This window comes from Alexandromys fortis, unplaced genomic scaffold, assembly GCF_014885135.2.
Source record: "Alexandromys fortis isolate MF-2015 unplaced genomic scaffold, M_Fortis_MF-2015_v1.1 scaffold_46, whole genome shotgun sequence".
In the NCBI taxonomy this organism is placed as follows: Eukaryota; Metazoa; Chordata; class Mammalia; order Rodentia; family Cricetidae; genus Alexandromys; species Alexandromys fortis.
In genome coordinates, this window is record NW_026067919.1 from 9347646 (window position 1) to 9375272 (window position 27627).

General features: G+C 46.9%; 1 protein-coding gene across 5 annotated transcripts in view; it reads right to left on the reverse strand.

Moving 5' to 3' along the window:
- The window catches only part of Grid1 (glutamate ionotropic receptor delta type subunit 1), a 725743-nt gene that overhangs the window by 552916 nt on the left and 145200 nt on the right, over nt 1-27627 (reverse strand). The gene's annotated exons all lie outside the window — the stretch shown is intronic.

Genomic DNA, 27627 nt, shown 5'->3' on the forward strand with positions numbered 1-27627 from the left:
GGGGGCATGGCCCACCTCCCTTCACATCAGAGGCATGAGCCATGATAAAGGCCAGGGAGCTGGGACAAAGAATAGCGGGGCTGAGGAGAAACTGGAGGAGTCAAGCAAATGGAACCCACTTTGCACACTACGTTCTCCCAAGGCAGCCTGTATACCCAACAAGATGAAAGAACACAGAACAGCCAACCAGGGTTCTGCCAATCTCAGCTATGACCCTAGGGCTTTGACTTCAATGCAAATCTCCTCCTCTCCTTTGTTACATCCGGTGGGAGTGGCTGGAGGGGTGAAAGGAGGGAAGAGAGCAGGTGAAGATCGAGACCCAAGTGGAATACCCACTGAAAGTACCTGCAGGTCGTCAAATTGTCCTGGCTCAAGCCTTCTGGGGAAATAGCAATAGACCCTTTTTATGGAAAGTTGAGGCCAGACTAAGGAGGACTGGAGGCTGGGAGTTCAAGGTTATATTGGACCTACAGGTGGAACTACAGGGCTGTTTTCTGGTTTCCTGGAAACAGCCAAGTGAGGGGCAAGTATCAGGACCCAATGTGGTAAAGGCCAGTCACTGTGAGAGCCCACAGGTCAAGGGGGATACAATGGTGTACAAAAAAAGAGGAGGTCCAATATTGGACAGTCGTTTCTGAGTCTGGATTAGATTTAAGGAAGCCTGTAGCTGGGGATTTGAGAAGTTAACTCTGAGGTGGGGACTAGATAAATACTAGAGATGTGGGTGAGATCCAGGCACGTGACCATCCCTAGAAATACTATGTGGAGCACAGTTCTCTCCTCAGATGAGGCTAAAGTGGTACTGACTGGGCATCAGGGCAGAGGGAGGAGGGAGAATCCAGAAGGCTGGAGATGCAGGAAGATGTTTCACGGTTCATTATGCCTGAGCTAACTATGGAATAAATGTGGCCCGTGCTCAGCCTCCTTAATGTGAGCTCTGTCACTCCAGCCTCCTGTTTGTCACTGTCATCTTCCTGCCATTAACTGAGCCTCGGGGTCCGTCTTAATGATGCTTTACAGGTGTCCTCTCGTTCAGTCCTCACGGGAACTGTATAAGGTCTGTATTGCTATCCCATTTTGCCAATAAGATTTCCAAGACTCGGAAAGAGTGAATAAATTCAATCAGTGCTATGTCTGGTGTCAAAGCAGGACTTACAGCCAGGACACCACTACTCCTAGCCACACAGGAGAAGCTGACCCAGCTGATATATAAGTTCAGAAGGAACCAAAGTCCCAAAATCACTTTTCCAAACCAAGGATTTTACAGGACCAAGGTGCAGTTCCCATCAGTCCCCACAGCCATGTCTGCATTCCTGGTGGGCCGCCTCAATGTCTACACTGTCTAGAGCAATGCCGTTCTTCACCTGGCATCCCATGTCTCAGGCTCAGAACCTTCTAGCATTTATGCTGGGAAATCCATGGACATTTCCACAGACTTTACCTTCTACTGTACCAAGGAATCTGGGGCCTTGTTAGAGGCTAAAGGAAGAGTAGCATCCCCCAATCCAGAAAAAAAACCTAGCTTCCAGGTCAGGTAGAGAAGGCCCCTTACTCACTGGAGCTCTGGAATCTCCCACAAGCCCCTGTACCATCTTGTAGGGAAAAAAATGGCCATTCCACAGTCCTAGATACTATTATTTATGGTCAACCTGGGGTTCTCTTGGGGCAAGAAGCAGCCTGTTAGTAGGAGTGAAATCCCTTTGCACGGAATGGAAGGATTCTGAACCAAGCATCCACCATGACCTGTGAAGCTGTCCTTCCTCTCAGGCTTCAGGACTGACCATGTCAGGAAAAAGGACCACCATGAAAGACACGCCTGGGAAAATTCACACACACACACACACACACACACACACACACACACACCCTACTCACAACACACAGACATGCTCACATATTCAAACATACACTTGTGTTATGAAATATCTGCCTCTATGCTTTGAATGTGGCCCGCAAAGACTCAGATGGTGGAAGTGTGGTGTCTGCTGTAATGACATTCAGAGGTAGAAGGTTTCCACACAGTAGAGGGCAGGCAGGGAATGAAGTCACCATCTTCAAAAGGGACAAATGTAGCTCCCCTAAGAACCAGTTAGTTCTCAAGAGAACGGTTGTTCTAAAGGAACAGCACTCCAGACACTTGGCCATTTGTGTTGACATGAGTTCTCTAGCACGTGTGATGGAGCCAGAATGCCCTCACCAGAGGCCACCAGATTGCCCTCTGGATCCTGGGCCTTCAACCTCCAAACTGTGAACTAAATGAACCCCTTTTATTTATGTGTTACCCAGCCTTGTGTCTTTTTATTATAGCAACACAAAAAAGATTGAACTATTCCATAAGGACCTTCTAACTCTGTCCCTTATCTCTATGGGATGGGTACATGAGAGCAAAGGGACGTGGAAGGCAGGGCCACTCATGAACATGAATGAGTTCAGTCCAGTCAGCAGAAAGAGGGACTTAGATTAGGAAGGGTAACACAAGCTGCTGGCAACCACAAGACACTCAGCTCTCCATTCAAATGTCCCCCTCATGACTACATAAAGCCAATGAGCATCCTGGCACTGCAGGAAACTAAAAGCCAGTAGATCTGACAGGAAGGGTGACCTGATGCCATAGTTCAGGACCATGGCAGGAGCTAGTCATGCCTACAGTAAGGATTTGTGTCAAGCCTAAGGATTTTGTCACAGGAGACCAAATGTGGTAGAGCAGCCTCAGGGGACATTTCCCTGATCCAGCTGAGTGACTGTGGCCTGATAGGTAGAGGATGGTACCAGCATTGCTGGGCCTACTCTGCAGCCCCAATCCATAGTGGTGTGCTGGATGCAATTTAGCAACAGGCTTCCTAGACTAAAGTGTAAATAATGCACTGATTTATGGCATTTGGTGTAAATGCTTCAAGCAAAGTAACTTCAACTAAGCCTGGAGACACAGAGGTAGCTAATACAAGCAACTCAACTTTCAGCACACCCCAACACGAGCAGTCACACGGGATCAGCTCAATCACAAAGGCGTGGAAGAGACATTACTGAGGTGATAAGGGGGTGGGAGCCAATGAGAATGTGGACAAGATGGGCAGGAGGGGCTGGTGATCAAAGCGAGTCCGTATAGCACACAGTCCCTCCAGAGAACTCACGGTGACTATCTAGACTGCAACTTCTGCATCACAGTCACACAAAGTCAACCTAACTTCAAGCAGAAGGTACTCCAACAGGCCCCACCAGGGATCCTCAGAAACCAGCCCTGAGACTAGAGGCCATCCTCCCAAAAATCAAGCCAAAGAGTAGCCCAAACCACCTGAAAACAGTTTGAAGCTCAGAGAGATAACACCATAGCAGCACCCCACCTTCAGAGGGCCCTCCAAAACTGGGAGCTCTCCAAACCCCTGCTGCAATGGACAGACCTGCTCCTATCTCTGAGCTGGCCTGTCTCCAAGGGAGCACACCTCTCTCTTTGCTTCCCCTAGAGCCACAGAAAAGCCAAGTGCAAAAGACTACTGTAAGCAGAGACTGATCGTTCATTTCCAATCAACCAGACCCAAATAATAACACAGAAACTAAATTAATTACAACACTGTTTGGCCAATAGCGTAGGCATATTTCTAGCTAACTTTTACATCTTAAATTAACCTATTTCTATTATTCTGTATATTGCCATGAGGCTGTGGCCTACGGGTAAGATTCTGGCTGGCGGTTGGCATTTTTCTCCTTAGGCAGCTACATGGCATCTCCCTGACCCCGCCTACTTTCTCTCTATATCTCAGTTCGGGTTTCCTGCCTGGCTTTACTCTACTAAGCGATTGGCCAAAACAGCTTCTTTAATAACCAATGGTAATAAAACATATTCATAGCATACATAGGGGAATCCCACATCAGACTACTGTTACACAACCTTCACACACACACACACACACACACACACCCCAGAAGGCAATTGCAGACATGCTCACTTGACAAAGGAGGAAGTGCCCTTCTTGGGAATGTGTCAGAGCAGAAGCAACGCTATTTTAGTCTGCATTCTAAAGCTGAATGGACTTAGCTTGCCATCCGTTTTCAGTAGGACGCCAAAGCATTTAAAATAGCATGTTTACTCATAGGTTTTTCCCGACACACAAGTCAAGCAAAATGTTTACCCTCTGTGGTTCCTCTCCCACTAATTAAGCGCCTTCAGCCTGCCACCTCCCATTCAGAGCCTGTTCCCTCTGAGGCTCTGGCTCTCCAGCTTCATCACACATTAAGAGTCAACCAGAAGCTCTCAACAACATGTGTTCCCTGGACTGCTGTTGAACAGCTGGAAGCAGGACTGGGGCATCCAAGTTTGATGGCTTGAGTTGTTTTTAACCCCTTGAGGCATGGGGCTGTGAGAGATGAACTTTGGTCCCACCAGTATAGAAACTATTTAAGTTAAAGGAGAAAGCCTCATTCTTCTATTTTACAATAAAATGTGCAGGAAGAGACTTGGAGATGAGTTATTTCTCCTCTAGCCCAGAGACTTGGTTTGTAAGCCTAAAGCTAAGAGAAGAAATCCCCAACATCTGGCAGATGCTGTCACTCCCATAGGTCAGTTCCCTCTTTTTCTAGCTCACATTTTATGCAATTAAGGAATTATTGAAGGAAGAGAGATAAATTAGGGAATGGGGAATCAATTAGATTAGGTACTAATTAGTTTGATATCTGTTAATGGAGGCGAGAATCTAACCAGTGAAGTTGTTACCAAGACAGGGGCTTCGGCATGAATCCTGTGGGAAATGGGGGTGTCTGAGGGCAAAGAAGCATGAGGTCTGTGCATCAAATGCCACCTTAGTGACTGTTCAAAGGATTTCCGAGTTTCAAGAGGGATTTATTTTTAAAGACTAAAATGTAGAGCAATGTGTATAATCTGCTTTAGGGCAGTTTAGAAGGCTTTTAATTCCAGATCAGTGTGTGGTCATTAAACACTCTACAGCTATGGCACCTAAACTACTCACTGCAGTCTCTATAGCAAGATGCATCGCGAGCATTTCAGAAAGGAGACAGTGGAGAAGCAAGCTCTCCCCGGGGACATCAGGGAGCACCTTCAGGTCAGCAGGCCCTCCCAGCGACTTCAGGGAGCACCTGAGGATCAGCAAGCCATCCCTGAGACTTCCGGGAGCACCTGAGGATCAGCAGCCCCTCCCAGAGACTTCAAGGAGCACCTTCAGATCAGCAAGCCCTCCCAGAGACTTCAGGGAACACCTGAGGATCAGTAGGCCCTCCCAGCAACTTCAGGAAGCACCTGAGGACCAGCAAGCCCTCCCAGCAACTTTAGGGAACACCTGAGAATCAGCAGCCCCCCCACCCAGTGACTTCAGGGAGCACCTTCGAATTAGCAGGTCCTCCCAGCAACTTCAGGGAGCACGTTCGGATCAGCAAGCCCTCCCAGAGACTTCAGGGAGCACCTGAGAATCAGCAGGCCCTCCCAGCGACTTTAGGGAGCACCTGAGGACCAGCAGGTCTGGGCATCAGGTCAGGCACTCTTCTGCACACTCCACACACTCCTGTGAAATACTGAGCTCTGTAACATGGGAGCAGCCTTTTTCATTTTTATTGAGCTATGACTGACCGACCACAAAATTTACCCTGAGTTTTAAGTATAGAAGTCAATGGATTTTAACATAGCTAGGATGGGGCAGCCACTGGCAACACTCAATTATAGAATATGCCTCTCATCCATAGAAGAAATATTCTGCTCAATGGTGCCCACCCCTGCCCAAGTTCCCACAGCCACATTCTGTCTCTGAGAACTTGGATCTCTTAGACAGCCCATTAAATGGAATCCTGTGGCCTTCTGTATCTGCCACCTGTCACTTAGCAGGAAGCATGTTTGATCATCCACACGATAGCTCATATCGGAGCTTCAATCCTTTTAGTGGCTGAATACTATTCCTTTCCTTGAGTACATGGTAGGTGTTACCTACATCCTCTGGGTGACTGTATCGGTGCTGTTTTAATTCTCATTTTGTCCAAGGTCAGAAGACCACTAAGAGCAGAGCCAGACAGTCTGCCCCCAGAGCCCAACAGAAGCCTCTATAAATCCATCACTAAGCAATGTCCTGTTTAATCCCCTGGTATGAATCATTTTCTAGAAAAAAAAATGAATGCATTACTTGGATGCAATTTTGCAGAAGTATTCAGGGATAAAAGCAAGCTGCCCAGGAAGCCCAACTGATAGATTCCTCTCTCATTAATATTTGTTCATTACTTATCCATCCATTCTGCCATCTGCGCCTCTCGCCAGCCAGTAAGTGACAGCACCTAAGACTCCACAAAAACTAAGGCAGAGAATCTAAAATTAAAAAATAAACAATACTCCCACTGTAACTAGGGAACAAATACATTACATACTTTTATTTTAGCTTTGATAAAATAAAATGAATTCTTTGGGCGGAAAGCCATAGGCCTGTGTGTGCCTTGGCCAACAGCAGCTCCTCCCACCTGGTCCACCGCACCGTAAGTTGTCATGAAGAAAACTCTGGCGGCCTGTCTGTCACTCACAGCACTGTGACTGCATTGCTGCGGGTCAAGGATTCTTCCTTTTATCATAAAATGTGATACAAAGAACAGACCTTAAAAAGCAAGTCCCTTATCATCTTCCACTGTCCAATCAATACTTGGATTCCCAAGATTAGAGGAGTTATGGTCTCATAAACGGGGTTTTTAGTAGGTTTCTGTAAAATGAGGTCCCTGATAGAGTCCATCTCTACAGGCATGTGTTTGTCTCTTTTGCGACTGTACTTTTCTCCTGTCTCCACCTGTGAACTTCAAGGCAGCAGACCAGGATTTCATGGGGTTACATAAAGATATGCCTATGAAGATGTATGCCGGACAGAGATACAGATGTACATTCATACATAGAATAAGAATAGGTGTAGGGAGAGGGACTGCAGAGATGACTCAGTGGTTAAAGTGCTTGCTGCTCTATCAGAGGGCCAGAGTTTAATCCCCAGCACCTACATTCAGTGGCTCATGACCACCTGTCATTCCAGCTCCAAGGAATCTGATACTCCCTCTGGCCTCCACAGTTCACACATATGTACACACAGAGACACATACACACACATACACAGAGTAAAATAAAAAAAAATTAAAAGACTAGGGATGAGTATAAATTAGATTCGGGTAAGTTCTGGGTATAATAATAAGCCAGAAACAGGGATATAGTAATAGGTCAAGTATATGTCAGATAAGGGATAGCAATAGCTGCAGGCGCAGGCGTGGTAACTGGTGCCGCAGAGGTCAGATGAGAGCATGGCATGAGACAGAAATGGAGATGTGTGTACAGTGCAGGTCGGACTATAGTCATGGGCGCAGGAATAGGCACAAACAGATACAAACAGAACATCTCTAGACATCAGCCTGTTTATCCTCTCAGCTAGTCCTCTCTCTTCTCATTTATTCCCTGGAGTAAATTTTTCTTCCTTACAAGAGAAAAAAGATAGGGAGGGATGGAAGGGGAAGGAAGGCAAGGCAAGGCCAGCCTGTTTCAAAGAATAACCAGGGTGAATTGCTGCTGTCTCGCGTCTTAAAGTCCAGACAGACTCATCTGGGAAGGGACGATGAGGAGAGGTAAAGGGCAAACAAAGGTGCAAACTGGGAGGAGACAGGGACGGTCAGAAAGAAAAAAAAAACTCCCACAAGAAAAGACAGGAACAGAGAGAGGAACCAAAAGGGGGCTTCAAAGAAGGAAGTTCCTTCCCCTCCCTACTGACTCCACCCCACAGGTCTTAACTGTGCTATACACTTCAGGGCCATGCTACCCTATTCCCTACCAAATGTGGATGGAGGCAAGGGACACATACACACACACACACACACGCATGAACACACACACGCATGCACACACACACGCATGCACACACACACACACACACACACACACACACACACTGCACCCGGGGGGATTCTGTTAGCACAGGGAATGGTGGCCACCACCAGTACAAATATGTTAGTATGAACTGGTGTTGAGATGGAGTGAGGCAGGCATTTAATTAAGCTCTTTCTCTGCCAAGCACTGGAGATACAGAGATAAGTAATTGACAGATAAAGATGGACAAATCAATACACAGGGAATAGATGGATGAAGAGAATCATGGCCATCTCCTTCAATGCTGGCTGCACACAAGCCGGTCTACACACATGCATATGGCAATACACAGCTCATGCACACAGCCAAGTACACACATGCACATACTGCCTAGTAAGCAGGCAAGAACTACAGGCAAATGCTGAACATGCTGAGCTAGAGAAAGAGTATAATCAATTCCTGGGGAGAGCACCCACCCCCACAAGACCCCCTCACACTTCCCTCTCCCCTCAGACATCTTCTTAGCCTGCTGCCTTCACCCAGCCACTACCCCCTGGCATCACTTGGAGCTGTGAGGGACGGTTTTCCCTTTGTCCATAAATGATGGCGTTTGTAGCTTTAGCTGTGTCAATCCAACCTAGCAAAAGACAACAGCTTAATGGTCAGCGGAAGTTCCATAACCTTCTGTGGCTTTGATCCCAGGCTGCCGTGACTCCTCAACAGCTTTGAATCCAATCAGCCGTGTGCTTTTGAACAAGCTGCTCAACATTTCTGTTCTTTGGTTTCTTAACTTGTAAAATGGGGTGATAATTTCTATCTCACGGGTTGCTATGAAGATGAAATAAAATAAAGATTGTTAGGTTGCCTCTAACATGGTAATTTCCAGGTCAATCCTGTATCTCATTCACCAGGGAGACCACACCACACACACACACACACACACAGTGTACCAGGCCAGAGAGAAGCAATTTCAACAAAGCTGCAACCATGAGGAGCACACATCCGGTCCTGGGAACCCCTGCAAGTGCTGACCTTCAGCAGCAAAGGCATTGAGGCTTCCGGGCAAGGCTCAAGCACACAGTGATGCTGTGGTCTCACACAGTCCCCACACAGCAGAAGTGCAGGGGGGACAGAGTTCAGTGCCAACCACATGCATATGCCATGGTGTCCGCAATGGACACACAGTCACTGGAGTACACCCATTCAGGCCCCAGCAGAGATTTGCATGACCTGAAGAGTTGGTGCATGCCCTCTCTCACTCTTAGCCTTACCATAACCGTAGCTGAAGCCAATACATACACATGCACATATGTGCATAAGCACAACACTCCTACAGGACCCCAGACCCACCCTGCCCAGGCTTCAGAGATTCAAGGTCCTTGAGTTGATCCCAAGCCCAGTCATAGTCTCACGCTGAGCAGAAGACTACAGCCAGTGCCTGAGTTGTTTTGCTGCTGTAGGATTTTAGCAATGCCCTCTAACTCTTGTGAGCCCTTATTCCCTGTCATAAGAAACAATAATGGCCGCTCCAGTTGATAACAGAACAGATGCAAAAGAATGCTGCTGAATGGAATGGGCGTGTGAATGAAGGATCTCTCCCAAGCTCTTTGCTCATGAAACAAGTGACTGTGAGCTCCTCTTCCCACCCTCCGCTGTGATGGATGCTACAGACAGTGCTGCTAAGCAAGCTTAGGCTGCTCCCTACACTGTGCCCTGTGTCTCTCACCAAGGCTCCCAGCTGGTCTCCCCCTCACTCCTGCCACAATCTGCATAGCACCTGCCCTAGGATAACCTGAGCTGTGACTCCTTCCCACTGCCCTGTTCATGGCCTGTATGTGACCCTGGACTTAGTCCATGTGGTATCCTCTAGCCTGTGAACCCCATCCCAACTGCCACTGCTACTCAGAAACCCTGAGTGCCAGCTGGGCAATGGTGACACAAGCCTTTAATCCCAGTACTCTGGAGACAGAAACAGGTGGATATCTGTGAGTTCAAGGCCAGCCTGATCTACAGAGCTAGTTCTGGGACAGTTAGGGCTGTTACAAAGAGAAAACCTATTTCAAAAAAAGAAGGAGGAGAATGAGAAAGAAGAGGGGGAGGAGGAAGAGAAAGAAAAGAAATAAAGAAAAGAAAAGAAAAGAAAAGAAAAGAAAAGAAAAGGAAACTCTGTCCCCACCTTCTCTCAAGCAAACCACTATCAAATCTGCCCCACTGACTACTCCACCCTGCCCTGGCTCTCCAGACTCCAAGGCCAATGGCTATCACAGCTAAGGAGCTAAGAGAACTCCACCCAGTACCTGTTCTCTAAGAGTCCTAGAGATCATTACCACTGCACATAGACATAGTGGGAAAGGATATCTCTTCAGGGCTGAGGCTTCTCCATAGTCAGCCGGTTAATGGTCCGAGGAGGAGTTAGATAGGACTCCATCCAGATTCCTGGAGCAACAACTCTGTCTCCTCTTACCAACTCAAGGGCCTGGGTCTTCCAGTTGCACTTTCCGTATATCCTGTGTGTCCATCAATGCTCACAGTCAGTCAGACTTGCATCTTTATAAAACCCCCCTCATGAGGTCACAACTCTCTGGCAGCTGCCACTTCACCTTGCTCACATGACAAGGAAACTTCTCTAGCGAATCTACCACTGTCGCTTCCTCAGCCTCTTCCCGCCCTCTGTAGAACTCACTCCCATCAGCTCTGGGCCACCGCCCTCCTGTGTGGATCTTGTCAAGCCTGCACACCACAGATCTCTCCGCCATATGCAAAAGCCAAGGTTCAGCCCTTGCCTGGTCCATGTCTAGAGCAGCACAGGCCTGTGTCAGAGTTTGGTAACATTTGCAGAGTGAATGGATCTGGGGAGGGGGGGGGGGAGGACCGAACCATGATGACTGAGGAGCACGGTCTGTGCCCGGCCTGGGGCCAGAAGCTGAGAACACAGAGGTGGACAAAGCACAGCTCCTGCCTTCAAACATCACAGTCTGGGGCAGGAGGAAGCAAGAGATGGGAACAAATGAATAATAGCTAAGTATGGAAGCACAACAGTAGTCATCAAAACACGAGGAGCAGAAATAGCACAGGGGGCGGACGTCTAACGGTACTTACAAGAGCAGCAAAGGTGCTCTCTGAGTCAGGTCTCCACAGCCTATTAAACCCATGAAGCACACGTTGAAGGTTGGTGTGCGCAAAAGGCACCGAGGCTACAAGAGGTGGCGCCACCAGCAAAGAGCGGCTTGTGCCTATTCTAGGAACCAGGCACTGTTGGAGAATCAGGGAGGACCAGAAAAAAGATGGGGATTACAGAAGGAAGGGGCTGAGTTCTAACCCGGCAATCTCAGATGCCAGGATGCAAAATCTGTGCCTGTTCTTTGAAGCAAAGGAGAGTCCCTCCCCAAAGATTATTAGCTTAGATTCGACACTCACATCCCCATGCATGTCCTGAAGACCATGAAGGTGGATTAGAGACTGCTGATGTGCTCGAGGCAGAAAACTCTGACATGTGATTACTGCAGGAATCAAGAAAAACTGAGCGGGGCAGTGAAGGGGTAGAGAAAGGGTAGGTTCAAGAGTGGTCAGAAAGAACTGGCATCCTAGCAACCATGAAGGGGAAGGCAGGAAGAGTGGGTCCATCACTTTGTGATAGTATGTCACTAGCCAGGACAAAAATGGGATGGATCTGGAGATGGAATGGAACATTCAGAGCCAGGATTAGCCCTGGGGCAAGCATAGCCTGGCCCCCATCTTACAGGCTAGGGTCTCATCTGAACTACTGCATCCACCAATAATACTCAGTTGCTCACCACCCTGGGAAGGCCTCAGGAACAAGTGTCTCCCATGCCATGAAAATGCCACAGGAGGAAAATCCATATCTGCTCCTTGGAGCATCCCAGCCTCCAGCACTTATTGGAGAGAAGGGATGGTTAGATGCACTGTGTCCTGTGCTGCACCCCATTCCCTCCAGTTAGGGCTGTTCTCCTACCTTGTCAGGAAACCCTCTTAGTTAGAATTTCTATAGCTGTGATGAAACATCGTGACATGGGCAGAGCAGGTTTACTTGGTTTGTGCTTCTGCATCACTGCTCATCTTCAACAGGGCAGGAGTTTGAAGGCAGTGGCTGATGCAGGGCCTGTGGATGGCTACTGCACACTGCTTGTCAGAGCTTGCTCAGTCTGCTTTGTCACAGGACACACTGGTGCAAGGGTGGCGCCACCCACAATGAGTTGGGCTCTCCCCCATCAATCACAAAGAAAATTATGCCCTACAGGCAGATCTTACAGAGATATTCTCTCAATTGTGGCCCCTCCTTTCAGATGACTCTAGAGAGCATAAAACTAGCCAGCACACCCACCTAACATTTGGTTTTCTTCTCTGGAAGCTCCAGTCATATGTATGTAAGAGGCACATTCCATGTACTTATTACGTTTGTGCGCATGTGTGAGGGTGAGAGCCAGAGACAATGGGTGTGTCTGTGTGTGTAAGCACAGGTACACAAGAGAAAGGAAGGGAGGAAAGAAAGGAGGGAGGGAGGGTGAGAGAGAGAGGAGAGAGGCGCACAGAAAAAGAGACAGCAACAAGAAAGAAGCTGAGAAACAGGCCCAGTCCACCATGGTGATGAGAGTGTTGTGCCCCTACCAAGAAGACACCTGAGTCACAAAAGCCTTGGTAGGCACAGTGGGTGACGTGTGACTTTTCAAGTGAGGAGGCAGCTGGCTTCCTGGAATCATCTGTATTGACGCTTCACTTCAAAGATTAAGTTAATTTGTCTGACATGGTTAATCCTAGGACTTGGAAGACTGAGACAGGAGAATTAATTTGATGCTAATTATACAGGCAAGATCATGTCCTATTTTTCAATTTACATTTATTATTTATGAGTTTATACATCTGTGTATTGTGTGGGTGTGGTGGTGTGGATGAGACTGGCCCCTATAGGTTCAGATATTTAAATGCTTGGTCCCCAGTTGGTGGACTGTTTAGAAAGGATTAGGGGGTGTCTCCTTGTTGGAGGAGTCGTGTCACTGGATGGGAAGGTGCTTTGAGGTTTCAAAAGTCCACACCAGCCCAGTCTCACTCTCTTCTTGTAGGTCAAACATGAGCTCTCACCTACCGCTCCAGCACCATGCCGCCAGTCTGTTGCCATCGTCCCCATCATGATGGTCACGGACTCACCCTCTGAGACTGTAAGCAAGACCCCCATTAAATGCTTTCTTTTATAAGTTGCCTTGGTCATGGTGTCTCTTCATGGTAATAGAATCGTGACTAAGACAAGGTGGAGTTCAGATGACAATGGTGGGAGTCACTTCTCTCTCCACACACAGAAAGCCATGTCTTTAAAATCAAAAGTCCCCAAGATGGTTTCCCAAATGACAAAAGTCAAGTCCAGTTCTCCTCGTGACCAACTCATAAACTGTATCCCCAAAATGCCCAGTGGATGACTTTTTAAGTTTCCTATGTATTGAAGGATTATGACTTCTGTTTCCTCTTCATCTTGCTCCCCCTTTCAAGGTCTCTGGACTTCCCTGTCTACCCACCTTCACATAAATCAGGAGAGGGAAACAAAGGCAGGGAGGCTGAGGCCAGGGGAGACATAAATCACATCTTCACTGGCAGCTGTAAGAGCAAACGGGGCAGAGCTAGAGCAAACCATCATCGCATCATTGGTGAGAACGCTTGGGCAGCTCCGCGGCACCACATCAGGACTCGGGCCACTTCACTGAGACTGGGGCACCACAGAGGGCGTTGGGAGAGGTCAGAGCTAATATAATGGCTACAGGTGACAAACACATCCTTGTATCTTTCCCACCGTTTCTACACACAGTGAACTATAAGCTCCTTCAGCTACCCAAGCCCTGCATTCCAAACTCTAGAAGCCACCACAAACCCTACCAGGACTTCCTAACTCTGAAGAGACTGTTTTTTCATCTCTGCCGACTAGTAGTTGCTACCCACTTAACTCTAGTGTGGCACCTTTTAGCCCAGAAATCTGGGGGTAGAAGGTTCTCTCATAGAGATGATTTTCCTATTAGTGGAGCCAAGAGCCTGCTTTGGGGTACACAGTCATGGCAGAAGGCTGTGCCTAGCTTATCCTCAGGCCTCAAGCCAGCTTATTTCTCCTTGGGCCAATGGGAGCTAGAACCGGAGTGACGGACATCCATCCAGCCAAGGATGAGATGGAAAGCTTAGGGAGTCTATATCATCAGATAATGCTGGGACACCTCTAGTCTACAGACGAAACCCTTACAGAACAGAAGTCCCAAGACAACAGACCCAGGCCTGAACCTTTCAAAGTACAGACATACCAGAATAACCCAGTTGCTTTCTCCTTCCTACATAAACACATAAAAGCAGATGGGCCAGGCTTATATCCCTGTGTACCCTGTTCCCAGCCTCAGACCAGCTCCAGCCGTTCTCCCTCTCCTCCACCTCCATCCTTTCCTGGACATCCCAGTGGAAGTGTTATCACCATCCTGCCTGATTCCCTGCTAGGCTCACAGTGACTTCAGCAGTGGCTCATGTTCTTCCTAGATTTCAGAAGAGGAAGCTTTAGCTCACAAAGTTTTACTTACAGGTCCAGGTCAAACAATCTGCAAGTGGAGAGACACATGTAACCATTTCATGAGCAAAGGCTAACTTGGCAGGGTCCCAAGTCAACTCCTCCCTGCATCCTCCAATCACTGTTCCAACTGGCCATGGGACATTGTCTTATATAAATGTGTTTATGAACTCTGGGTCTGCCAATTACAAGAACACCCCCCCCAAAAAAAAATAGTACATTGTGTCTATAGACACATTCATTAAGATCTTTAATTGAGAGGTCTAACAATGAAAGGCCATGACGGGATCATTCTCATGGGAGATCCTGAAGGAACCTATTCCCTTCATCGGCAGCTTCCTGCTGAGGGAGAAGAAAAGCTTCACACCAACTTCGCATCCGCCTCACCCGGATCCCATGAGGCACAGAGACAGGAGCTTCACAGGCTCTAGAAGGCCCCACAGCGGGGACCGGAGTCACAATTACAGGTCTCAGGAACCACTAAGCTCCTGCACAAAGGCAATGTGGGTGCCTGTGGCCTGCAGGGCCAGCTGGACAAAAGGAAGGGCATTCTAGGTTGTGACCCTGGGCAAGGATACCAGCCAATGAACCCACAAAAAGAAATTTCAGCTATTACAAGTGAAGGACACCAGAGAGAACCAAGAGGTTGACGGGATAACCTCAACTACCTCTCCTTCATGTCAACTAACTGATGAATAGCACAGAGACTTAGGTGACTGAAGGGCTGCCCAGAGTTTTGCTTAAGCAGATGTGACAATATCACTCTTTGCAAAGAGAGAGACTCTGGGGTTCCATACTGATTATGCCTCAAATGTAATTAGAACCTAATTGGCCACAGAAGTCAAGGTGTGGTTAATAACCATTTGCAGCGCAGGGTGGCCATCCCAGAAGAGACGGGCTGGGGCAGAAGCCCAGGTACTTGGAAGTTTAGTGGGAGAAGCCAAGTACATCTCCCCTGGCCTTCTCCCACATGCCTTAAGGCCCAGTGTCTGTGGGCTTCAAGCAGACACTTCTAGAGATCACTACACCTTCTGAGAACAAGCTATGGATTTGAGCCATGAATGTTCTCTCTAGAGAGGAGAAGGTCCAGAGAAAGAAGTGGACACTTGTGTCCATGGACATGTGAAGCTTTTGGAGTCACCCATGATTCCTTCCTTGAATACAGACACACTGGACATCTGGTAGAGAGTGTGCATATTGGGCTAGAGATGGATCAGCCGTTAAAGACTAGGCTCACAGCAAAAACATAAGAGAGCGCATGTCCTCAGAGACAAAAACAGAAACATGAGCCTGAGAATGTATCCCAATAGCAGAGCAGTTGCCTAGCATGTGTGAAGCTCTGGCTTTATTCCTAGCGCCAAAGAGAATAAAGAAACAGAAACATGTGCATGAACACACACACATACACACATTCATATTCACTCTCTCTCTCTCTCTCTCTCTCTCTCTCTCTCTCTCTCTCTCTCTCTCTCTCTCTCTCTCTCTCTCTCCATTTCAATTCACTATTACAGACACTAGGAATCAGGTAAAGGAACCTTTGAATCAGAGGGTGTCATGTGTACCAGGGAACATTAAGCAATGACAAGAGTGAGTTACTAATGCTACTTTTCTGGTTGGCTTCCTTGCATATCTCTTCTGTCTCCTTAACTAGTTGATGATCCCAGAGTCCTGCCTCGTGTGAGCTCCCACAGCCTAGAACCTAGCCTGGCACTTAGAAGGCACACAGTGAATACTCAGAAGGCATATATAGACTGGCATCCTTTTGCTTCTGTGTTTAGAAGCTGATGGCACAGGTCGAGCAAATGAAGGGCACCATTAAGGGGCTTCACTCAGTCATTTCTGTCTCTCTGCACTGGCCCCTGACATCCTTTCTCCACAGTCAGGTCCTCAGCCTTCCCGACGGTTGTGGGGCAAGACTGTAGGTGTTCAGAATTCCTGGGTTTGTGGGCATTTCCAAGAAACCTTGCCCTGAGGATGCTACCCACTGGCCCTGAAAAGCAGGCATGGACACCTCTGTGCCCAATGCAGGGGGAGACTCTGGGCCATGAAGGCATGAGGCAGCAGTGAAGGAGCCTCCACACTGCTCCCCATTGATCACCACAAATGAATTTCTTTGTAGAAAAGAACAAACTGCACCACAGTGAGCCCGGCCAAGGCTGGCCCAGTGCAGCAGCCTGGTGTTTGGAGCATGCTAATTACCAGGCTGTCTGGGCCCATCTGATGGACTTCTCCCTACCACTAATCCACAACCAACACACTAATCTGTCCCCCGCCTGATGGCTCCCAAGCGGGCCAGAGACTTGCTAATCAACTCAAATGCAGAGGGGCGATAAAGGAAGAAAACTGTAACATGCGGATCAAAAGCCATGACGTCAGCGTTGAGAAGATCACAATTCACTTAGCTTCCTTTGTAGCCCATGTCAAGGACTATTAGCTGAATTGCTTATTGCATTTGGGGCTCCTGCTTACAACATAATCCTGACTGCTCCACCCCTTCTCTCTCCAGCGTGTGACAGGAATTCTCCATGCTGGCAAGGCTCCCGTCTGTGATGGATGTTACAAACGCAGCTCTTCTAACAAGCCCTTGGAAACTGCAAGGGATATGCGGTTGCCTGAGTGAACCCGGGCATGATGGTGTTTCTGTGGTACAGAACAGAGCCCCCGTGGCAGGCAGTATGGTGCTGGGAAAGGCAGTGGAATCTGTTTAACAGCTTTATTGAGGTGTAATGGGCATGGTAAATTGCATTTTCAGCATATGAATGGCTACAATCAGGACAGTGAACATACTCATCATACATTTTCTTGTGTTCATGTTTTTCCCTTCTGTCCCACCTAGTCCCCAACCCAGGTCCCTAAGCAAGCACTGATCTCCAATCTATCACCATAGATTTCTTACAAGATTATGCTATTCTAGAGTTTCTGTAAGTGCAGTGTGTACTCTTTGACTATTTGCTTTCATCCCTAATTCTTCTGAAAATGACCCATGTCACTCCTTGTACTAGTAACTGATTCCATCTTATCCATCATAAAGACATGCTCAATTCATTTACCCATTCACTTGTTCCAGGACATTTTAGCTTGAGGTTCAGAAATATTACAAGTTAAGCAATTGCAAGCATCTCTGTGCGAATTGTGCTTGCGTTCCTCCTGAGTAAATACCTGGGAGCTGAATGACTCATGTGGCAGGTATATGTTTAACTTTTCAAGAAACTGACAAACTGTTCTCCAAAGTGGTGGTGTCATTTTACAAATCAGCAGCACAATGCAGGATTGTTCCACAGCTGCTCCATGCCTTGTGGACTTGACACGGCCATTATTTTTATTACTATTATTTCAGCAATTTGAGGAGCGATAGAGTAGCATTTCATTGTCGTGTTAATTTTGTTCCAATGGTAATAATAATGTACATCTTTCGATGCAATCTTTTGCCATCCATATATCCTTTTGGGTACAGTACTTATTCGAATATTCTGCTCATTTTTTTCATTGTGTTATTATAGGATCTTAAGAGTTACTAACATGTCCCACGTCCTCTATCAGATTTGTGATCTGTAAATATTTTCCCTCTTTTTTACACTCCTAATAGTATCTTCCAACAAACAAGTTGAAGCTCCTAATTGTAATGAAATCTAGTTTATCAATTTTATTTTTCTTTCATGTACTGTGCATTTGGTGTTTGGTCTAACAAGACTTGCCTCAGGAAAGATCAAAACCATTACCTTCTGTATTCTCCTAGTCATTTCATGATTGAGTCTACGCTGGTGTGTGGGCTATTGATGTGCCCTTCCTTGCTTGCAGATACTCAATTGTTTTGGCACCATTTGTTGCAAGACTTCTTTCTTCACTGAACTGCCTTTGCAACTTTGTTGAAAATTGATTGTTCATGGAAGAGGCAGACAATTTTTACACCGGTCTATTCTGTTCTAACCATTCTTTATCTACGCTTATACCATAGCGGTTTGGTTACTGTAGGATTTTAATGTTCCAGAGATTCAGAGCATTAGCTCTCTGTAGTCTCCTTTTCCAAAATAGCCTTGACTATTCTAAGTGCTTTACATTTTTACACAAACTGTAAAGACAGCTTATCAATTTCTACCCCTTAAAACATATGCCAGGGTTTCACTGGGATTGCACTAAATCTAGAAATTAATGTGGGTGCAGATGGGCATTTAAAGAGTAGTAAGCCTCTCAGTCTGTGAACACAGTGTGCCTCTCCACTTGGGCATCTACAACTTCAGCTTTGTTTTATCGTTTTGTATGTGTAAGGGTCTTGTTGACTTTTGTGTAAGCTATAACTAAGAAGCTCAGATTTTTGTGCTACTATATAAATAGTACTATTTATTTATCTTTATATATTCCCACAATTTATTTCTGCATATTAATTTCTATACTGCAGTGATATTAAGTTCACTTGATAATCCCAATAGTTTTTTTTTAATAGATCCCATTGAACTTCAAGATATATGATCATATGTTGAGTAGAGCAAATGTTTTAGGATTTCCTTTCTAATTTTTCTGCATTTTATTTTTTTCTTACTTGATTTCACTGAAAAAAAACTTATGTAAAATGTTCAAAGATGTATAAGAGTAGACACACTCTTAAGTTCCTGATGCTGAGGGAAGATATTCTGGTTATCTTTACTATATACAGTACTAGCTCTAGATTATACACATGCCCTTGTCCTAGTCAAAGAGTTTCCAACTCCCTATATATCTTTTCCTCTGAGATGCCAAATCTTTTAACATGTATTTTGCTACAACATAAACATGAGTGTTTTCTTTAGAAATCTGTTGCCATGAAAAAAATCACAGGATTTAACTTTTAATATCAAACTAGCCTTGCATCCCTGGACAAAGTCAACTTCGTTCTATTTAAATACTATTGCAATGTTTTATTGATTTTTTTTTTTACTTTGATTGAGCTCTACATTTTTCTCTGCTCTCCTCCCTGCCTCTCCCCTCCCCTTCAACCCTCTCCCAAGATCCCCATGCTCCCAATTTACTCGGGAGATCTTGTCTTTTTCTACTACCCATGAAGATTAGATCTATGTAAGTCTCTCTTAGGGTCCTCATTGTTGTCTAGGTTCTCTGGGATTATGATTTGTGGGCTGGTTTTCTTTGCTTTATGTTTTAAAACCACTTATGAGTGAGTACATGTGATAATTATCTTTCTGTGTCTTAGTTACCTCACTCAAAATGATGTTTTCTAGTTCTATCCATTTGCCTGCAAATTTCAAGATGTTATTTTTTTCTGCTGTGTAGTACTTCATTGTGTAAATGTACCACATTTTCGTTATCCATTCTTCCGTCGAGGGACATTTAGTTGTTTCTAGATTCTGGCTATGACAAACAAAGCTGCTATGAACATAGTTGAGCATATGTCCTCGTGGCACGATTGAGCATCCTTTGGATATATACCCAAAAGTGGTATTACTGGGTCTTGAGGAAGGTTGTTTCCTAATTTTCTGAGAAATTGCCACATTGATATCCAAAGGGGTATACCAGCTTGTATTCCCACCAGCAATGCAGAAGTGTTCCCTTTTCCCCACAATCTCTCCAGCATAAGTTGTCATCATTGTTTTTGATCTTGGCCATTCTTACAGGTGTAAGATGGAATCTCAGGATTGTTTTGATGTGCATTTCTCTGATGACTAAGGATGTATGAAGGAGACCAGTCTAGGTTGGTTTAAATATTTTGGTCCATTTTACTACAGGGATGACACTGGTCTTACGAGAATCTTTAGGGAAGTATTCTCCTCTGTTCAATTTTCTGGAGGATGTGTATGTCAGTAATACCTGTTTCTTAACCCTGAGGTCAACAGGGAACTCACCCAGTTCTGAGGTTTTCTTTGGGGTACTTTCAACTCCATGTCCAGTTTCTATAACAGTGATATGACTACTCAGGTTTTCTATTTGTTATTTAGTATGTTTTCCCAACTTATGACCTTCAAGGATTGCCAATTTCAGGTCAGCCGTCAGATCAGTTAGCACGTTAGTTTTCATAGGATCCCTTTCTTGGGACTTTGATGTCCGTGACATCTGCAGAGGTGTCAACACTCTTCTTTCTTGCTGTAGAGCATTATGTCTCTCTAGAGGATATTACTGTTGATTGGTGGGTGGGTAGATCGTTTTATTTCTCCTAATTGGTCTAGAGACATCAATTTTGTCTTCATGAAAAAAAGCTTTGGTTTCCATTTCTTTTTTATATTGCTTTTCTGTTTTCTATTTTATTGTTTCCACCCTGCCCTTTCCTATTTTGCATTTCATTTCATCTATTTTTCTAGCTTCTTGGGTAAATGATAAGTAACTAATTTGAGAACCTTCTGTTTCTCTAAGTGTTAATGTTAATGCAACTTGAAGCCACATAAACCAGCAGCTTTTGCCTTCCTTGCCAGGTGTTCTTAGTACAACTCAATAATTTATCTGAGCTCAGCTTCCCCTTCTGAAAACAAAAATGTGGCCAAAAAAACTTCTTTAAAGACTGTTAGGACAATTTAAAAAGTTCTATTTCTAAACACTAAGCTCAATGTCGTTGTCATGAAAAATCACAGGATTTGACTTTTAATATCAAACCATCCTTGCATCCCTGGACAAAGTTGACCTTGTCCTGTTTAGATACTTACTATTGCTAAAGTTTTGTTGGGGATTTTATATGTACATACATCAATGGCTCATTAAGTGCCTCGTTCTATCCCTATTTCTGAGTGACACCCCAGGACTTGAAATAAGCATCGACAAATACACAGCTCAGAGGTTCATGAGGTCATAAGAGTTCAGCACATCAGATCGAATTATTTAGAGGAATGTAAACTGAGCTGAGGGTCCCCCACCTGTTTGGGTGGGTTAACTTTAAATGCACTAGCAGGAGACACAGATTTGGTGAACATCCTAGAGCATCATCTTAGCCTTTCAGGAACAAGGCCTCAGAGAGCATTGCTGAGGCCTTTCTCTTCAGCGTTGCTGTAGGGAAAGTGTGCTTTGATGATCTGCTCTATATGTTGATTTGGGAGCTCAGAGAAGTTACTGGACCTTGCTGAGACTTCATTATTGACACGATGGGGTGACCAATAAGATCAAAGAACTGTTACATGCCTTCCTTCTGTGTGCTGGGCTAAGTCCTCTCTACTTGTTAAATGCTCTCCCACAGTGCCAGTTCCTCCCGTTTTCAGAGAAGGCTGCAATGTGGATGCCCACAGGTAACTCAACTTCACAATAACTGGAAAGACTGGAGAGATTAGAACTCAGAGAGGCTGCACCAGAGCCGGAGTGCTCAGCTGTCCTCACTGTTGGACACTATGTCTACCCAGGGTCTGGTGAGAACCAACAAATACACTCCAGGGGCCAAGCACTGGAGTAGTCCAGGAAAAGTGAGATTGCCCAGGAACAGCCAGAATGCTGGAATCCACAAAAGAAGAAAGAATCTGCCTGGCAGCTGTGCAGTGCTGGGGCCATGCTCAGGGCTGCCCTAGTTCCAGGAGAAGTATTTATAGTGCAGGATGCATCAAGCCTGTTCAGCTAAGCTAAGCCTGAAGCTGATTTGCACACAGAATTGGCCATTATCGGTTCATTTCCATACAACAGCTCCAGGGGAGGAATAATTCAAGAAGCCCCCACCACCCATCTCCTAAGGAGCTTCTTGTCACAGCTGCTAAATAAGACACGTGGCTAGAGATGTCAGTGCCAAGAGGATCACCCCCCTCAGCCTAACTACTAGAAGGGAAATGAGCCCCAACCCAGAGGAACAGCCACACCCACGGCCCAGTGATTGGGTGGTTGGCAGAACAGAGACAGGCTAGGTAGGGAGAGACACCAGGACTCCAGGCCCTGCCCATCTTTTGCAGAGCCTAGGAGAGAAAAGTACCTAGGAACAATGATGAGTGACATATACACACCAAGTGACAACACAACAAAGTAGAGGGAGGAAAGAGTGTGTGTGACCCCCTACTTGTGCTAGAGCAAATGGGGTATCCATTCCTCGTTGCACAGATAAAAGGATAACTCAGTGGCACCTTGGCAAGAAACAGAAAAAGCCTACCTGGATCTAAACCCTACTCCAGTTCCTACACCAAGCCCCTGCATGGAGGGCAGGGGCAGACGGCCTCACATGGGTAGAACATCTGTTCTGTTGTGCCAATGGCCATCCTTAGGTTCACAAGGACTCAGCTACCACCCCTAGGGGGAAACCAGTTCTCCCACCACCAACACCAACACCACGACCACCACCACCCCGCCAAGAAGCAACCCACATGGAAAATGAAAGCTGCAGCCCACTAAGAGAGACCTGCTAAGCCTGGCCTGCCACATCTCCCACCCTTCCAAGCTGCCCATGCTACCTGTCCTGCTAACTAAGCCATGATGTTTGGGAACAATGGGGACAAGCATTTAGAGTAGTCCTCTGACTCTAGGGGCACCAGCAGGCTAGCAAAACTAACCTGTATTGTGGGACACATATTCACTATGCACCCTCTGCCACCCACAACTGCCAACTCTGGGGGGGGGCGGAAATAACAGCACTCAACCCAAGTGTGCTAGACACAGTGCTAGACATAGCATGGATCTCATTTAACTCTCTGACCTTGCTGTTGTGCCCTGTGCAAGAGTCCAGGAGAAGCTGGGACAGGGCTCCGTGTTGCAGTCTGGTGTAGTCAGGGTTTGGGGGTACAACAGGAAGATCTGAGGGCTCTTGGAAGTCCCAAGTACACCACAGATCCCAGCCCTATACTATAGGTTTGCAGGGAACATGGTGCCCCTCCCAAAACTCTTTGCCCCAAATGAGCCTGACTAAAAGGGAAGCATGCAAAGAATTTCACCCTGAGCTGCCCTTGGCCCTCCAGTTATCTATGTCAGCTTAGAATGGAGACAAATTTATTGATCTTTCTTCGTGATCGTTAGCAAGATTCATAGCTAGCCACAGAGTACATTCATCTGTGCCTCTGAATTTAATTACCACAGGCACCTGAAGTGTATGGGAATACACAGGTGTGTGAGCGTGCGTGCGTGCGCATGCATGCGCACACACTCACACGCATGCACACCTACTCGCACGTTCCCCAGACCTTTGAACATCTCACTTCCCCTATCCCCATCCCATCTGTTACCTTACACAGTGGCTGCTGCTGAGGGCTGTATGCACAAGGTCCAGCGTGCAGTGCCAGGGTTTCAAAGGCATGAGCACAAGATTGATGATTTATGCCCTACAAGAGATTTATGCCCAGAGGTGTGTGTATATATATGTGGTGATTATGACCCAGTGACTTGGTGTTAGACACCCAGCAAGGACTGTGGAGCTCAGAGGAAGACAGCCTCTCTAGCAGGGAGCTGGAAGTATAAGGCTTTCAGACAAGGAGTCTAGATGACAGAGGAATGGACAGTAAGGCCCTTGGGGAGGGCAAAGCAGGAGCTGGAAAGCAAGTCCTTGGGGACGGAAGTCTCGGCTAGTGTCCCCTACATCTATCCCTGGCTTCCCCTGTGAAATGCTGGTTTTTCTGCTCCAAGAAAGAAAAAAACAAAACTCCCCACCTTAAACTCTTCCTGCCAGCCCCCTTGAGGTGGTCCTCCTATGAGGTTTCAGTTCTTGCCACGTGGTCCTGGCTCTAGGACCATTTCTTCCACTCATCCCTCCAACATGGAGATTTGACCATTTCTTCCACCTCACCTGTGCTAATATCTGCCAGGATTTCCATTCTAGATCGTCTCCTCTGAGAGATGGAATAAATGTTTCCATGCTTGAGCTCCAGCAGACACCGCTGCATCACTGGGACACAGGAGAGATGAGAAAAGAAGCGGGGGAGAGTGGGGAATGGGCCTAAGGCCCACATCGGATGTACAAAGGGGCCTGAACTTCTGGAGGAAGGGCCTTGCAAGGTGTAAGCAGGCAATGAGTTTAAGAAGAGAGTGTTTAAGGCATGTTGGGGAATGAGTGGATGCGCTCTAAGAGGTGTGGCATGTAAATCCATGATGCACACATGTACACCAACTAGGGCACTTCCACATGGTCACCCAAGAGGCTCTAGAGATACACTCTCAATGGGCTAAGAAAACTCAGGAGGCAGAAGGCTGGAGCACCCCAAGTGTCCATGGCAGGATAGATGAATGAGCGGGGTGTGGCCCATCTTTTAAAGGAGCTGGCACATACCGCAACATGGATGAAGCTTCAGAGGATTATGCTACATGAAAGAAGCCAGTGATAAAAGGACAAATATGATTGTACATCCTTTCCTAGCCTCTCGTCTCCCATCCCGAGACCCCCATGTGCCAGAAAGGGACCTGCATCACCTGGTGCCCAGGCAGGCCCACTTCGGTCACTCAGAAGAGAGGATTGAACCAGTGTCAGCACAGGAACCTAGGACAGTCAAGTGCATAGAGACAAAGAGAACGGCAGTCACCAGGACCCCAGCCGAGCAGCTGAGTATCAGCTGGACAAAAGCAGAAACTTCTAGAGACAGGTGAGAGTGATGGTTATAGAGCAATCTGCATGCATGCATGGCGGCTGATCTATGTGCCTATGTGTGACATGCTTATTTTCCTACAACTAAAAAGTAGGAATTTCCCAGAGCCTAGCAGAGTCCGATATAAAGGATAAGAGTCGACAGTGATACTGACAAAACCAGAGAACCATGTGACTCTCCTAACAGTAAGAAAGCCTAAGGCCTCAGCCTGTTGGCTCTGCGTTGTGACTGACCCAGTGTAAATGGTCAACATGGGGTGACAAGAGGCAGAGAGAATATAAGAAGGCATGACAGTCAGAAAATGCCTCCCCTCCAAACTCCAGCATACCCTCAGATACTACCCTACCCATCCCCTGCCTCCCTCTGCATGCCGGGGCACTGTGCCCAGAACACACCCACCTGTAGCTCTTGGGGGGGGCAGTCAGGAGGATGAGAGTAAGTGTTTGCGATTTAAATCCTCACTGGCAGCTGGAGCCTAGAGGCGCTGCTGGCAGAGGCCCACCCTGCTGAGTGGCTGTGAGACTGAGATGAGGAGCGGGCTGGGCCTGGCATGGAGCAGCTCAACAGCGAATGTTTTAGTCTTCTTCCACGGGACACGTCGTCTGTTTGTGAGCCATCGGTGACGCTGAACCCAGGGTCTCTGGTAAGCCACCAGGTGCAGCGAGGCAAAGCCGGTGCCTTCCGCCAGGGCTTGACGTTCATGTGACCACTGGCCCAAGTTGTTCCCCAGTGCGTGGCCAGAGCTCAGCACCCTTCCTGCCACAGCTATAGAGACAGTCTGTTGTTTCAGCTCAGACTAGCTCTAACTGTCCTTGGACATGTTTTGATTCTATTCCCTACATTAGCTTCCCATGTGTCCTGGTGCTGAGCCTGGGCTACTCAGCTTGGTCTAGATCTGTGTGTTTACACTAGCCCTTAGCACAGGGCCGCAATGTGTGAGACCTCAGCACCGCTCCTCGGGCACCTCAAGTCAGTTTGGCTCCACCATCATAAAGAGATGTGGTCCCTAAGGGCAGGATACACAGGGACCGCCTCTCCTCACCACCTGCAATGCTACTACAGGTGACTGTCCTGAACCTGTTTCTCTCCCAGCTACTTCAGACCAGAGAACCTTGATCTGGTTCTCAGGCTTTGTGTGTTGTATTTAACTTTCTGCCTGGTGATGTGTCTCCTCGTCAATATGGCACCTCCAAAGTTCTCATCCTCTGAGTCCTGGAGAAAAACAAGAATCTGCCTGGTGACGTGTCTCCTCACCAATATGGCACTCCCAAAGTCCTCATCCTCTGAGTCCTGGGGAAAAGCTTGTTCTCCTCCCGCTGCCTTATTTTGGTAAATGGCATCTCAACACCTTCTTCTGATCTTCTACTTTGAAAAGAGTGTTACTGTAATCCAGCAACTCACCCCAGAGACATATGCTCACAGAGATGTCTATTCAGGGGTGCGCCATGGCACTGTGCAACAGCAAGAAACGAGATGCTGCTGAACCAGCAAAAGAGACACAGTTGTCCACCTGATGGGATGCGGAGCAGCAAATATGCAGCAGGGGAGAGAAACAAGCCAGGGACGCAGAGCTGAGCCCAGAAGTCCAAGTTAGAAAGGTCTCAAAACAGTGCAGGTGGGGATGCAGACATTTTGGTTAAGCAGTTAAGTGCCCTTGCTGCTCTTCAGAAGACTGGAGTCCAGTCCCCGGCATTCCAGGGGAACCAACACCCTCCTCTGACTTCCCCTGGAGCCTGCACACACACACACACACACACACACAAACACACACACACATACACACACAGAGGCATTCATGCATACGTGCACAAACACAGAACAAAACAAATATTTTTAAAATACAGGCAACATCGTCTTGCCTATTTGTGTACTGTGCTGTGTCTAGGGGTGGGGATACCCATGAATCCATGATGCATGCCCAGGAAGTACCCTTATTCCCTTTGGAGAGGAAGATAAGGAGGTAGAGAACTTACTTTTCAAATGAAATTTGTTCCAGCAAGAATACCATATTTTGTGATCTAGGTGGTGGCAGTGCATGCCTTTAATCCCAGCACTTGGGAGGCAGAGGCAGGTGAATCTCTGTGAGTTTGAGGCCAGTCTAGTCTACAGGAGTTAGTTCCAGGGCAGGCTCCAAAGCTACAGAGAAACCCTGTCTCGAAATACATACATTTAATATATATAATATTATATATATATATATATATAAAATTTTGTGAACTACTTTCAAAATAGTAAGCCATTTCAAAGCCAAAGGTAAAAAACAATATTCTTCATGTTCCTATCACCCTAGAAACACAAGGTACCTGACACCCCCAATTGTCCTCCACTACATATTGGCCCTCTTCAGTTCATCAGGGCTCCCTAACGCTCACAAAACTGTGCCGAGCACCAAGGCAGCTTGGTGATGCATGTCACAGACAGTGTCTAGCTTACGTTGTCAGGCCAAGGCGGCACTGATCATATGTGCCTGTCACCCTCTAAGTCTCCAAGCACCAGCCATCCATGGCTGCATGGCCAAGGGAAGTGGGCTACACAGACGTGTGGTGCTGTGCTCAACGAGCAGCTATGGCTGTCGATACACAGGCCCGACAGGCACAGATGCCAGGATGTTTGCACCAGGCACAGAAACTCACAGAGGAGCCGCCTAGGGCTCTACAACCCCCACCTGGAATAGAAAGCTCCAGGCTGGCAGAGGCAGGGCCATGACAGGTCCGCCTGAGGAAAAGCCAAATCCAACTCTCCTCTTTACTGGCTCCAGAGTAAGCAAGAGCTGCTGTGCGCACTATCTCCCTCTGACATCTTAACCACTTTCTGTC